The 14,258-nt window shown below is 45.4% G+C and overlaps 1 long non-coding RNA gene across 10 annotated transcripts in view; it reads left to right on the top strand.

Moving 5' to 3' along the window:
- Positions 1-14,258, top strand: part of LOC149123707 (uncharacterized) — a 33,946-nt gene that overhangs the window by 3,044 nt on the left and 16,644 nt on the right. Inside the window, exons 3-5 of one of the 10 annotated variants that reach the window (XR_016213968.1) lie at positions 616-840; positions 2,638-2,687; positions 3,210-3,359. The exons of 1 other annotated variant lie outside the window; for it this stretch is intronic. This is a non-coding gene — a long non-coding RNA (uncharacterized LOC149123707). Of the gene's footprint in view, positions 1-615; positions 1,664-2,637; positions 2,688-3,209; positions 3,360-9,342; positions 9,587-14,258 lie in introns of those variants that run through there. 8 more of the 10 variants (XR_016213970.1, XR_016213972.1, XR_016213974.1 and 5 more) reach the window with 8 other exon arrangements.

Raw genomic sequence — 14,258 nt, 5'->3', positions numbered from 1 at the left:
CTCACTCACTCACCCTCTGGGCCTTTAAAATAAAATCTAAAAGAGGCCTCGGGTGCCTTACTGGGTTCAGTGTGTACATAACTAGAAGATAGGGAACTGTGTGTTTACTCGGGTGCAGGGAGTCTGCACTCATTTGGGTGAGTTCACCTTAAGGGGTGGTTTGTGCAGTAAGAAGGTGTGATCATTTGTGGGGGTTTGTGGTGGCTTCCTGAGCGGATGGAAACCAGGCTGAATGCATGGTCTGAACTCCAGCCCGTGTCCCAGAACCTTTTTTTTTTTTTTAAGAAATGAATGGATCTTACCAGAAATAACTTGGAATTATGGTGTCCACATAAGGCAGTTTTGGTTTGCATAGAATCGTTGGATTTGGGGGTATATTTGAAAGTGAGGGACTGAGCCATGAGTACCTTTAAAATGGAGAAGGCAAAAAGTTTGGGTTTACTCAGTCTTTAACAAAAGTTAATGGAAACTGGAATTATATTTTGATTAAAAGGTTTGAAAAATTGAAGTCTGTGCATAGTTTTTCTATAATACGCACTTCCGTGAGTTTTTTGGGAAGTGATGGCCTCGCCTGTTTTCTCTCAGCTGCGCTTCCTGTTTTCCTCCCCCTGGCAGGGTGCTTAAGCCTGAGATCTGATTGTAATGAGCGACCCAGCCAACAGTTGCTTTGGGCAAGAATAAGGCGGGTTAATCAAGAAAAGGGGAGCGCCCTTTGACTCGGCCCCCTCGCTGAACGAAGACGGTCAGAGGGTGAAGGAAATGTCCTCTGGTTCTAAGGAAGATGCAGGATCCCGAGACTAGAAGCTGGCTTGTAACAAGGGCTGACCTGTCGCAGCAAAGGTTGGTTCTTTCTACCTGTAATGGCTGGAGAAGCGTTACTTCTCAGCCAGCCAGATAATACATTCCTTGGGAGGCTCCATCTTTCAGTAAGTGGATGGAAACTTAGACTTGCATGTTGGTTTTGTTTTCCAGTGCCTTCAACTTAATATTCTAAAGCCATTATATTTTGGGGTGGTATTTCCTGAACCTCTTCAGTGGCTCGTTTTGTTTAATGAGGAATTCAGGTATAAATGTTAAAATAAATTCAGTGAATATAAATGAGTTTGTGGATGCACTGTCATAGTTGCATAGTTATGATGTGCTGAATTATGAAATGTCAGTCATTTTTAAGTGAAAATGTGGAAACTTGCTTGAGGCAACTATTGTGATTTTGTTGTGTAATAGAGGAGGAAAGTCTAATAAAAATAGAACCAATGTGATCTTCACTAATGGAAGACATCTGGTTGTTGGGGCATAGATATATTCTAATCTTTTTCCAGGTTCTTATCTCACACCAAGATTTTCTTTTAAAGTATTTATTTATTGGCTGCTAGCATTGTGGTGTAGCAGGTAAAGCCACTGCCTGCAATGCAGCCATCTCATTTGGGCACCCGGTACAAGTCCTCGCTGCTCCACTTACAATCCAGCTCCTTGCTAATGCACTGGGAAAGCAGCAGAAGATGGCCCAAGTGCTTGGGCTGCTACACCCATGTGGGAGACCTGGAAGAAGCTCCTGGCTTTGGTCTGGCCCAGCCCTGGCAGTTGCAGCCATTTGAGGAGTGAACCAGTGGTTGGAAGATCTATCTCTCTGTCTCTTGCTCATTGTAACTCTCATTAAAATAAATAAATCATTAGAAAAAAAAAGAAATAAATGAAATAAAAGAAACAAAAAGAAAGATTTATCAGAAAGGCAGAGTTGGGGCCAGCACTGTAGCTTAGTGGGTAAGGCCGCTGCCTGCAGTGCCAGCATTCCATATGGGTGCTGGTTTGAGTCCTTGCTGCTCCACTTCTGATCCAGCTCTCTGCTATGGCCTGGGAAAGCAGTAGAAGATGGCCCAAGTCCTGTGTGGGAAACCTGGAAGAAGCTCCCATCTCCTGGTTTCAGATCATTGCAGCTCTGGCCATGCGGCCAATTGGGGAGTGAACCAGCAGATGGGAGATCTTTCTCTCTCTCTGCCTCCCTTCTCTATATAACTCTTTCAAATAAATAAATAAATCTTAAAAAAAAGTTACCGAGAAAAGGAGAGAGATCTTCCACTGGCTGGTTCACTCCCCAGTTGGCCACTACAACCAGAGCTAGGCTGCTCTGAAGACAGGAGCTTCTTCTAAGTCTCCCACATGGATGGTAAGTGGAGGTGCCCGAGGACCTGAGCCAACCTCTGCTACTTTCCCAGGCACATCAGTAGAGAGCTGAATGGGAAGCGGAGTGGCCAGCATTTGGACCGGTGCCCACATGGAATGCCAGTGCTGCAGGCAGTGGCCTCATCTGCTATACCACAATGCTGGCCCCAAGTTAAGAATTCTTAAGTGCAGAAATTTATAAGGTACACAGATGGGAACAGGATTTATATAACAGAGAAAACATACATTCTCACACAAGTGTGGGCTGATGAGAAATACCCATCATGAGTGGGTCAGAGGACTGCCCAAAGGGAGAAGGGAGAGAGGGAGCACCTGAATAGCACCTCAGCCATGGTCCACAGGGAGAGAAGGAGGGTGTGCCTCTACCTGCGTGGAGCCACCGGGGCATTCTGTGCCCCCATAAATTCCACATGGAGTTTAATATACAAATTTTCATGGTGACCATCCCCCTTCTAGGTCCTGGATGAAACAGGTGTATCCGAGAAAGAGGGCATTTTGATTGACAGGTAAAGGGACTGTTTTTTTTCTTTCTTTAGGGAATGACATAGTAGAAACAGGTGTATACACACAGTACAAGTAAGAAAATACAGAAAGCGAGTAATTGTTGAGCACTATGAATAAAGGGATTTTCCATTCACCATTCATGTGTTAGTGTCTGCAAATAGCAGAATGGTTGAGTTGAACATCCCATGTTCATTCTTTTTGTCATTTGCTTAATAGCAAATAATGTTGGTCTCACAGTTCAGTGTATGATACTGAGTAAATTCTCGTGGAACTTATTTTTATGTAGTATAGAGAGGCTAGATGTATTTGGGTTAGAGTGAAGGAAGGAATGGTAGCTAAAACTGCATAAGGTTCTAGAAGGTTTGTGAAAGCTCTATCTTGAGAGAGGAATTTTATGTAACCAAGCTACCTAAAATAAGAAGAGGGGATAGGTGTTTGGCAAAGCAGTTAAGATGCTGCTTAGGATGCCTGAACCCCATATTGGAGTGACTGGGATCAATTCCTGTTTGTACTTCCAATTCTAGATTCCTTCTGATGCGTATCCAGAGAGGCAGCACTTGATGGCCCAGGCACTTGGGTTTCTGTCTTGGGAGACCCTGTTTGAATTCTGGGCTCCTGGCTTCAGCTTGACCCAACCCAGGCTATTGTAGATATTTGGCAAGTAAACCTACAGATGGGAGAATCTCTCTGTCACTCTGCCTTTCAAATGAATAAATAAGTCTTTAAAAATAAATACAACAATGGAATTACTTATAAGTTCTAAGAATTTAATAACAAATTATAATTATGCAAAATTAGGATTTCATTCTCCTTTACTAAAATATGTAAGAAAATGGTGGTCCATTTTCAACACAGAATGGGAAATTACTGTTAGCTGACTTGGAAATGTAGCGAAACTCACTAGACAAACAGGAAGTTATGGAGTAGCCAATTCGGGAGGAAAATGAGAGGAAATGAAAGTACTGAGGAAGGAGGAAGGTAACTTTGTAACTTAGGTGATGTCTGGGAAGACCGTACACCCCATAGTACTCAGCCAATGAGGAGCCAGGGGAGGGACCCGTGTGCTAGGATATAAATTGCTTGCTGTCACTGCTCCTGGCATGCCTGCTCATCAGACACGTAATCTTGGAAGACCAATAATAAAGTCTTGCTTTCACTGCACTTTCTGGGTCCATCTCTTCAGTATACAGGTGTGGATACTTCCCACCAAACAACAAGGTTTTCTTGGGAAATTAATCCATTCTTACCAGAAAATAGAACTTTATTGGTTTTTTTTTTTTTTTTTGATTACTTAGAATAGCTGAGTCCTCTAGTGAATAGTTAGGATTTACTCTTAAAGCTAAATGACTTTCTGTAATTGTTTTTGAAATCCTTTGTCATCTTGGATGGGTAAATGACTATTTTTCAGTGATCTGTGATTTTACTTTTTTTCTTTTAGATCTACTTGTTTGTGTCAGAGGTAGTTACAGAGAGAGGGAGAGACAGAGAGAAAGGTCTGCCATCTGCTGATCCATTCCCCACATGGCTGCAAGAGCCAGAGCTGGGCTGATCTGAAGCCAGGAGCTTCTTCCAGGTCTCCCATGTGGGTACAGGGGCCAAAGCACTTGGGCCATCTTCTACTGCTTTTCCACGCCATAGCAGAGAGCTGGATCAGGAGAGGAGCAGCCAGGACACCAAGAGGCACCCATATAAGATGCTGGCACTGCAGGTGGAGGCTTAGCCTACTACACCATACTGCCAAAACCAGAGATTTTACTTTAATAGAGTTTTAAGCGTTTTATGTTTTCTGACAGAGTTCCTAAAATCAAGTCCTGAACTGCATCTTTTGACCTCAAACTAACTTGGGGACATTCCAGAAGGGCCCCTTGGAATATCTGGAAGGGACATAGTAAACTAATCAGGCTTATTTATAGGAAGCATTGGCAAATGAGTGGTGCTGTCTTTGACTATGAATGTGTTAATGTGAGTTCTAGAAACTATGAAATTCAGAGAAATGTCATACTCCTGGTATAACACTTTTGGTTACAGTTCTAGTTACTGTCTTACAATGTTGCATGCAATTGAGATAACCAAGTTTTCATATCAATTCCTGGTTACAATGAACTGTCATCAGATTTTGGTATGAATGCTACATTCTAAAAGGTATTTCTGTCTTCAAGAAGGTTCAGAAAGGACTCTGATAAGTATAGACCTTTAATCATTTTGAGATCATATCATTGGACTGGGTAAGAATTCTTTGAATTCTAATGGAGAGGGTGTCTCCACCCGCTCCCCCACTTAAACTGTTAATCCAGCATCAGGGAGAACAAGAATTGATTGAAAAAACAGGGAAATGCTTTGGTAGATTTCCGTGCTGGGATCACCAGTGCTGAAATTGTTAAGATGTGCAATCTGAATGAATTCCTTAAGTAGATCCAAATCAGATTCCCATGGCAGCAACCTGTTCAATGGAGACACTCCTTTTAGACTCTGCTGGAAGGCACTATTCTAGGTTCTTCTGACCACCCACACTGCAGTAAAGCATCAGAGCCTCAATCTTGGGTCCTATCTTAGCTATATTTTAAAAGGGCCCCTCCACACTCCAGGAACTATATACCCATTGGAGACTTTAAGATAAAGTTGATGAGAGAAGTAGACAGTATCTCAGATGTGGAAACTGTTCCTGAGATAACAGAACAAGACTAATATAATGAGACTCTCACCCATCTTAATTTTTCCTTGCTTATGCCTACCTCTTTTACTTGGTGCAATGATACTGTAACCAACCCTGGTTCTCCCTCTATGTTTTAATGTAACCTGATTATGGAGTGTTACCTTACCTAGTAGCTGAACAGGAAAGAGTCTGGGTAGTTGCTAATATTTTTGTCCCATATGAATAAGTGCATTGGGTATTATACAGTGGCTCAAAATTAACAGGCTACTTGATAAAAATGGATAGACTCTTCTTGTAGCTCATTCTTTAATCTTCCATTTTTAGTTGGTCTGGTGTGTATGGACCCTGGCTAACAAACATACTCAATTCTTGGTGTTCTCCTAATAGTTATAATAGTACTCTCCCCACTGGAATATATTCTCAAAGTCTGAAGTGTCCGTATGAAGCCATGTATAATAGGAACTTAAATTCACGATCATGAGGACACTGTCCCCTACACATGTATCAAGACTGGACACCCAGGATCGTGGTAACTGAGAGGGACACTGATGGCCTATGTTCTCATCACAATTTCGCTCAGTGGAAGCATGAACTAAAGGGGTAGCTTTAATTAAAAGTTGTGGGGAGTCATGGTTTTGTATGGGGAGACTGCACTGGGCAGAACAGACCAATATAGAATTTAACCACAATAACTGAGTTTTGGTTGGTTGCAGGAGGCCCTAGAGCCAACCAAATAATTGTACACAACTAAGATGTAAATGACTACTTAAGCCAAAACTGATTGACTAGGCTGTAGCCTATTTGTGTTTTTGTGCCTCCCTTCTCTTTTCCCATAAATGCTGGCTGATCATGATGGTGTTGTCTAAACCTTTTTTACTGTAGCTATGGCCTGAAAGACTGAGAGACACTGGCTAACAGACTGGTCAGTTGATTGGGACTTGAAAAGAACAAGATTGGAGACTAGGTACAAGAGGTCTGGTGGATGGACCTTTTAGAACAGGCATAGATTGTGAAGATTTCTTCTCCTTTGTAGATGTCCATCTGAAGGCATTCTGTATGGAAGAAGCCTCTGTAATCTGTCATTGTTGGTCTTTTCCCAAAAATAGTCAAAAAGCACATAGGCAGGGGCTAGCCTTGTGTAGCTGGTAAGATCACTGCCTGTGATGCTGGCATCTTACATAGGCACCAGTTTGTGTCCCAGCTGCTCCACTTCTGATCCAGCTCCCCGCTAATGGCCTAGGAAAGTGGTGGAAGATGGGCCAAGTGTTTGGGCAATGTGGGAGACCCAGATAAAGCTCCTGGCTTCAGTCTGGTTCAGTCCTGGCTGTTGTGGCCATCTGGGGAATGATCTCCCTCTCTGTCTCCTCCACCCCTCCCTCTCTCCTTCCTTCCCTCCCTCCCTCCCCCCCCCCCAATAACTCTTTCAGATAAATAAATCTTTTTCTCCCCAGAGAAACCTTTTATTTAATGAGTACAAATTTAAGTACAACTTTAGGAATATGCTAATTCTTCCTACCATACTCCCCAACCCCCTTCTCCCTCTCCCATTCCCAATCCCATTCTCCATTAAGATTCATTTTCAATTAACTTTACACACAGAAGACCAACTCTATACTAAGTACAGATCTCAACAATTTGCACACACACACACACACACAGAACAAGTTTTACAGTTAATTCTCATAATACAACTCCTTGAGGGCAAGGGTCCTGCATGGGAAGTAAGAGCCCAGTGACTCCTGTTGTTAATTTAACAATTAACACTCTTATGTATGACATTAGTGATCACCCGAGGCTCCTGACATGAGCTGCCATGGCTGTGGAAGCCTTTTGAATCCAGAATCTCCATCAGTATTTAGACAAGGCCATAAGCAAAGTGGAAGTTCTCTCCTCCCTTCAGAGAAAAGTACATCCTTCTTTGACGGCTGCTTGTATCCACTGGGGTCTCATTCACAGAGATCCTTCATGTGGATTTTTTTTTTTTGCCACCGTGTCTTGGCTTTCCATGTCTGAAATGCTCTCATGAGGTTTTCAGCCAGACCAGAATGCCTTAAGGGCAGATTCTGAGGTCAGAGTGCTGTTAAATATTAAAAAAACAAACAAAACACACACACACACACACACACATACACAAGGTGTAGCACGATGAGGCTAGGCACAAGTCCAGACTTGTGGACTGCCCTTTATCATGGCTGATTTGGCTGGCTGCTGCCACCCCTGAGTACCCAGTCTGCCATCAGCAGAAGCCAACTAGGAGAACCCAATAAGAACACTGTTTATTTGGGGGCACCAGCTGACCACATGGGGGCAGATAATTACATTGTAAAGCTAGAGGAGGCAACACTATGACTCCAAAGTGTAGGCCACAAGCCACCTAGCAGTTTGCCCACCATGCCTACAGCACCAACACCTGTGGACTTACGGAATGTTATATCCATCTCCAAAGCATGCAACGCCTCTAACCAGGGGACACATTTTCAGTGAAGAAAGTGTGGCAGTGAGGACATTCAGTGGTGTAACCATGTTCTCTGTGTTAGATTATTTCAAGTATGCACACTTGCTCTCCTTTCTTAAGCTGGAGGAATCTATGTCCCTTCATCATTAGGTTGAGCTTAGCCATGTGGCTCTTCTTTGATCCTAGGATATTAGATGTGATATAAGCAAAGCTTGAAAGTGTGCTTCGTTTCCTTCTGTCACCATGGGAAGTAAATGCCCTGACTGGCTCACGGGTCTGAAGGTGAGAGAGACATGGACCCAATCTGCAGGTTGGAGATGAACCCAGCCAAACTCAGCTCAGACAGGGGCTCGCCCCTAGATACATGAGAATAAGTGATATTAGGCTTCTGAGCTTCGGAGGGCATTTGTTATAAAACCTTGTGGCAATAGACTGGAAAATTCCTTATTACCCCGAAGCATCTGGCTTAAGAGGAATGGTCTACAGGGAGTTGGTTATGACACCTGTGAGCACACCTATCGCACACCTAAGCCTGTAGCCAGGACCGAGTGCAGTCTCCTCTGTAGCAGAATACATTCTCTTTTCCAAGTCTATTCGTTGGTCTTAAAGTACTCTCCAGGTATCTGCATTTCTATGTAATGACTGAGGTGTGTGACGTCCTGAGGCCAGCAGGTCAGAATCCCTAGTGTCCTTTTTGCAAAGGAAAAGCAGCCTCTCCTAATTCCAGTAGTACCACAGGAAGCAGGACGTGGGAGGAGGAGCACCCAGGGCGGCTGAAGACCACCCCCTACCCCCCGCCTTTACTGGCGCTACGCCCTGGTAATAACACGGTGGTGGTGGTGGGGAAGCGTCCCTTTCTCTCGTCTGCACAGTCGGCCAGATTCCACCGACTGTGAATCACAATTGTTTGGAAGAAAACCTTGCATCCATACTGAACGTGTATAGGCTTTGTTTATTTATTTTGTAAACTTCCTAATCGATACAGTATAACCACTATTTACATAACACATTGTACTAAGTATTCTAAGGAATGGACAGATGATTTAAAGTATGCAAGGTTAAAAAAGTACATGGGAGGACGTGCGTATGTTTGATGCAAAACCTGCACCGTTTATACAAGGGACCTGAGCATCCGCTGACTGCTATCCGAGGGGGTGTTGGGACGACAGATGCACAAAACTGAGCGACAACTGTAGGGGCTGCGTCACACAGACGGCCCTGGCGTCTCACCACTAGATTGTAGGTAAATGCCGTGCCGGGGTCTTCCCAGAGCTCCGGAAGCAAAGCTCACTTCCAGGAACAGGCTGAAGTTAGTCAGTGCTCTTCATTGAATGAATGAACAGCGTCATAGTTCTGTCTCAATCCGACTCCGGCCAGTTAGGGGAACCCTCCTCTCGGCCTCCCCGCCCTCCCACTGGCTCCTCCTTTGCTCCGCCCAGTGCTGTATTTCGTCTCCGCCTTACACTGTACCGGCCCCTATGGGCCACTGTAGCCGGTCTCCGGTCTGTGTTCAGGGTGCGTGAGGCTTCGGACGCCATCTTTTTTTCAGGCCACTTCCGTGCTTCCTTCCTTTGACCAGTCCCTGCCGGCTTCTGTCTCCCAACGCCGGCAGCCTCTGGTGTGGAGTGGTAGGTGCTCCCTCCCAGATCTCGAGCAGGGTGTTGCCTGTCCAGCGCTGTCTCCGAGCAAACCCGCGGACATCCTCAAAGAGCTTTCGTGCGCGTTTGTCTTGTTACTCCTCAAACTCTGGAGAGAGAAGAGACCAAAATAAATAAATAAATAAAATAAATAAATCTACGAGTGCCTCTAGTGCTCTGAATTCCCCGGAGCCAGGACCAGGAACCAGATAGGGGCTCAAGCAAGTGTTTACTCCCGCCTTTGATTTCCAGGCTTCTTAGTGTTTGTGTTTCCTTGTAAGCACTCCAAGGAGACGAAGGTAAAATGCAGCCATTTCAGAGCCCTGCCGTGCGCTTACTCTTTACGCGAGTGAATGACAGGGCTCTGAGGCCAGATGCCTGGCCACAGAACACGGAACTCCGGCGCAGTGACCCTGGGCACGATCCTTAGGCGCTCCGAGCCACGGGTGTTGGAGCTGGAAAGAGATCACAACCCTTCTCTGAAAGTGAGGAGATCGTGTGTACCCAAATGCCTAGTGTGTGCCTGCCCGGGTTAGCATGTACGTGGCGTTAATAGCTAATCATTTTTTGTTTGTTTTGTTTTGTGATCATGTGAATCAAACCTTCAAACTTTTTTTTTTTTTTTTTGACAGGCAGAGTGGACAGTGAGAGAGAGAGAGACAGAGAGAAAGGTCTTCCTTTGCCGTTGGTTCAGCCTCCAATGGCCGCCGCGGCCGGCGCGCTGCGGCCGGCGCACCGCGCTGATCCGATGGCAGGAGCCAGGAGCCAGGTGCTTTTCCTGGTCTCCCATGGGGTGCAGGGCCCAAGCACCTGGGCCATCCTCCACTGCACTCCCTGGCCACAGCAGAGGGCTGGCCTGGAAGAGGGGCAACCGGGACAGAATCCGGCGCCCCGACCGGGACTAGAACCCGGTGTGCCGGCGCCGCTAGGCGGAGGATTAGCCTAGTGAGCCGCGGCGCCGGCCTTTTTTTTAATATTTATTTGAAAGGCAGCGTTACAGAGAGAGGGAAAGACAGAGGTCTTCCATCCGCTGGTTCAATCCCCAAATGGCCATAACAGCTGGAGCTGGGCTGATCTAGAACCAGGAGCTGCTTCTCAGTCTCCTACGCTGGTGCAAGGACCCGAGGACGTGGGCCATCTTGTACTGCTCTCCCAGGCCATAGCAGAGAGCTGGATAGGAATTGGGGCAGCCAGGACTGGAACCATTGACCTTATGGGATGCTGGCCCTGCAGGCGGCGGCTTTACCTGCTATGCCACAGCGCCAGCCCCTCAGACTTTTAAACAGCCTGCTGTGGAGTGTGGGTGGACCAGCACTCCCCGTCCCTCACGCTGAACGCACTCTGCTTCCCCTCCGTGAGTGAGCTCCCTACACCGTATTTCAGAGCACTGGGCCCTTCAGTAGCTCCTTCCCACGCCCCTAACTCAGCGCAGGACCGACTCTTGCTTCATGCTATGAAGTGGGAGCTCCCTGAAGCCTTCCCTAGAAACCACTTTCCTGCTTTAACAACTCCTCATCCTTTGCAAGTAGCATCCTCCCTCCTGCCAACCTCACCAGACGGGGAGAAATCTGGATTCCCCACACCTCTCCCATCCAATTTCCACACTCCAGCCAGGGGACACACTGAAGAACAAAAATAATTCCCTTCTGCACTTGGGAAGCTTCCACGGCTTCCTGTTGCTCCCAGGACCCCCTCCCAATACCTTTGTGGGCTTACTGTGATATAGGGGCCCAGAAAAGACAGAGAGTTAAGGAATAAATGAAAATTCTCTACAGTTCTCTGTCAAGTCTCTAGCCCTGCACCTTAACTCCACCCCCTTACATGTCAGTCCAGCACCAGGAAAGAAGGGAGCCAGGATGAGTGCGCACATGTGGAGTAGCTACAACATTTTCCTAGAGGACCTCACATACACTAGACCTCACCCAAACTACCCTATTTGTATGTTCAGTTAGGGCACCACCCCTCGCCAGGTGTGGGTAATCTTTTTGCTGCTAAGGGCCATCTGGCTATTTATGACATAATTTGTGGGCCGTACAGAATTATCAAGGTAGAAATTAGCCTGCTGTAGATTTATTGAATTTCAGGTTCCACCTGTGGTTGTCTTGGCAGGACCAGACATTCCCATACCATGAAGGGGACTGTTGGACGTGTGAGCTTCTCTTTTTGGTCTTTCATGGCCTCTCTCCTTGTGGGCCTCTCTTGGGGAGCTTCTCTCCCTATGCTGTTGTCTGTACTCATGCCTGAATGTATATACTCACCTTCTCATTTTAAATAAATCCTCTCTTTACTGTGCTTTGAATTCTTATCTCATGTAGGGGCAAGAGCCTGGAACAAAAACTAGGAAACACGTTCTTAAAACGGTTAGACTATATCATTGCCTTTTAAAGGCACAATGAACTTCAACTCAGACTGGTTCCTTCATTGAATTGACCCAGGTGTGATGTAGGATTTGGAATAGCCTTTTAATGAGATGAAGACAGAGTTGAATAGATGAGGAAAATGTCTCTATAGAGGTGGGAAACTTTCAAAGCAGAATTACTTGTGTCCTTGAAAAGCAGTGAAGGTGGCCTCTGGGTTAGTTTGCAGAGCAACCAGTTTGGCAGCAGTTAAGGCCCCTGGGCAGGTGTGTGTGTGTGAATGTGTCTGTCTGTCTCTGGGAGCCTTAGAAGCCCAGCTGATTCCTTAATTTCTGCTTTAGGCAGGACATGAAAATGTTCTCACCTCAAGCCACAGAATCCAAAAAAAAAAAAAAAAAAATTAACCCAAACTTGGATGAATCTAGTAAATGTAGAAGAGCCCTTCTGGGTCCATGCTTATTCAAGGTTACCCAAGGTCTTGATGGAAGTTTCCGGAAAACTTGGAACCAGAGCTCTCCTTCTAGAACTAGCCCTTTGTGTTTTTGTTAAACTCTTGAAAGAGCATAAAGTTTTTGTATCAGTTACACAAGATGTAAATAAGTAGCTGAGGGTAGGTGGGAATCCCCAAATGGTAACCAGAAACCTCCTATAGGATTTCCATAGACTGGTTTATTCATTATGTAGCTTGGCTCTGTGGAACTGCTTTGTAATGAAACTGCAAGATGACTCCCAGTGGGCAAATCGACCTCTATTCTAAAGGTTGATTCTTATCACCTGGGAGAATTGATTCCTGATGAGAAATGCTAGACTGAAAAACCCTCCCACGTTGACTTCACAAGCCAGATCCAATATCTTTAATCCTCGGGTGGAAAAAAAACAAATGGGCATCCCAGGGTTTATGGCAGCCTTTGGGATGGAGTGCTGTTATTTAAAAGCATGGAGGGCCAAAGAAACATTGATAATCTTTCCAGCCTGAGACCGTAAGCAATTTATCTGGAGTGAGGTAACCTGAATCTAAATCTGGTGTTCCTGCCTGGCCAGAGGTTTGGATTTTGCTCTCTGTTAGAATTTTCCTTTTTATTTATTTAAATAATCACAGGATAATTTTATTAAGGTTTTGAAGCAAAACACACACACACACACACACGCGCGCGCGCGCGCTCTGTATTTCTTTCTCTGCATCTTAGTACTCAGATCCTCTTAGCTGATAAATTTTTGAAGGTTTTTGACTCCAAAGCATGTACCCATATGAATGGCCTAAGAAAACATCCTACTCTCTGTAACCGTGGACAGGAAGTCCCTGTCTCTCAGGGTTTCCAGTTCACCCTCATGGGCAAAATAAAGAGCTGGGAATTGCTGCTTTTTTGTGAAATGTGTGGGCTAGAGGGATTGAATCCCAGTTTGGGAGGATTTGTGACTTGAGCAGGAAAAATATTCAATTAATCCCCCTTTTATTTTAGCTTAAATCTCTTCTATTTTATAATACTTCTGCAACAGATAATATACTCATATGATTTGATTTTCCTTTTTTTAAAGCACGAGGGTCCAGCATTGTAGCGTAATTTGTTAAGCTGCTACCTGCGATACTGGCATTCCATGTGGGTGCCAGTTCAAGTCCAATCCAGATCCCTGCTGTGGCCTGGGAAAGCAGCAGAAGATGGCCCAAGCGCTTGGGCTCCTGCATCCACAAGGGAGACAGCAGAAGCAGCTCCTTACTTTGTCATGGACCAGCCCAAGTTGTTGTGGTCATCTGGGGAGTGAACTAGTGGATAGAAGACCTCTTCCCCTCTTTCTCTTTCTCTAACTCTGCATTTCAAATAATAAAATGAATCTTTAACAAAATCAGATATTAGAAGCATGAAAAGATAATTCCAATTTTTAAAGAAATATATATATTTTTTAATTTAAAGAGTCCCCAAATGGCTGCAATGGCTGGAGCTAGGCTGATCTGGAGCTAGGAGCCAGGAGCGTCTATCATGTCTCCCATGTGGGTGCAGGGCCCAAGTACTTGGACCATCTGCTGCTGCTTTCCCAGGTGTGTTAGCAGGGAGCTGGATCAGAAGTAGAGCAGCTGGGACTCGAACTAGTGCCCATATGAATGCCAGTGCTGCAGGCAGTAGCTTTACCCTCTATGCCACGGTGCTGGCCCCAGATAATTCTGTTTTTTTAAAAAATCTCACTCTCCATAACTGTTCCCACTAGCTTCTTTTTTAAAGATTTATTTATTTATTTGAAAGTCAGAGTTACACAGAGAAGGAGAGGGAGAGAGAGAGGTCTTCCATCTGCTGGCTCACTCCCCAGTTGGCCGCAATAGCTGGAGCTGCACGGATCTGGAGCCAGGAGCTTCTTCTGGGTCTCACACGTGGGTGCAGGGGCCCAAGGGCTTGGGCCATCTTCTGCTTTCCCAGGCCACAGCAGAGAGCTGGATCAGAAGTCGAACAGCCAGGACTCGAACCAGCGCCCATATGAGA

Source organism: Oryctolagus cuniculus, chromosome 10, assembly GCF_051225735.1.
Source record: "Oryctolagus cuniculus isolate XC-2025 breed Fujian yellow rabbit chromosome 10, ASM5122573v1, whole genome shotgun sequence".
NCBI lineage: Eukaryota > Metazoa > Chordata > Mammalia > Lagomorpha > Leporidae > Oryctolagus > Oryctolagus cuniculus.
The sequence above is the reverse complement of the archived record's forward strand: the minus strand, read 5'-3'. Positions and strand labels throughout refer to the sequence as shown.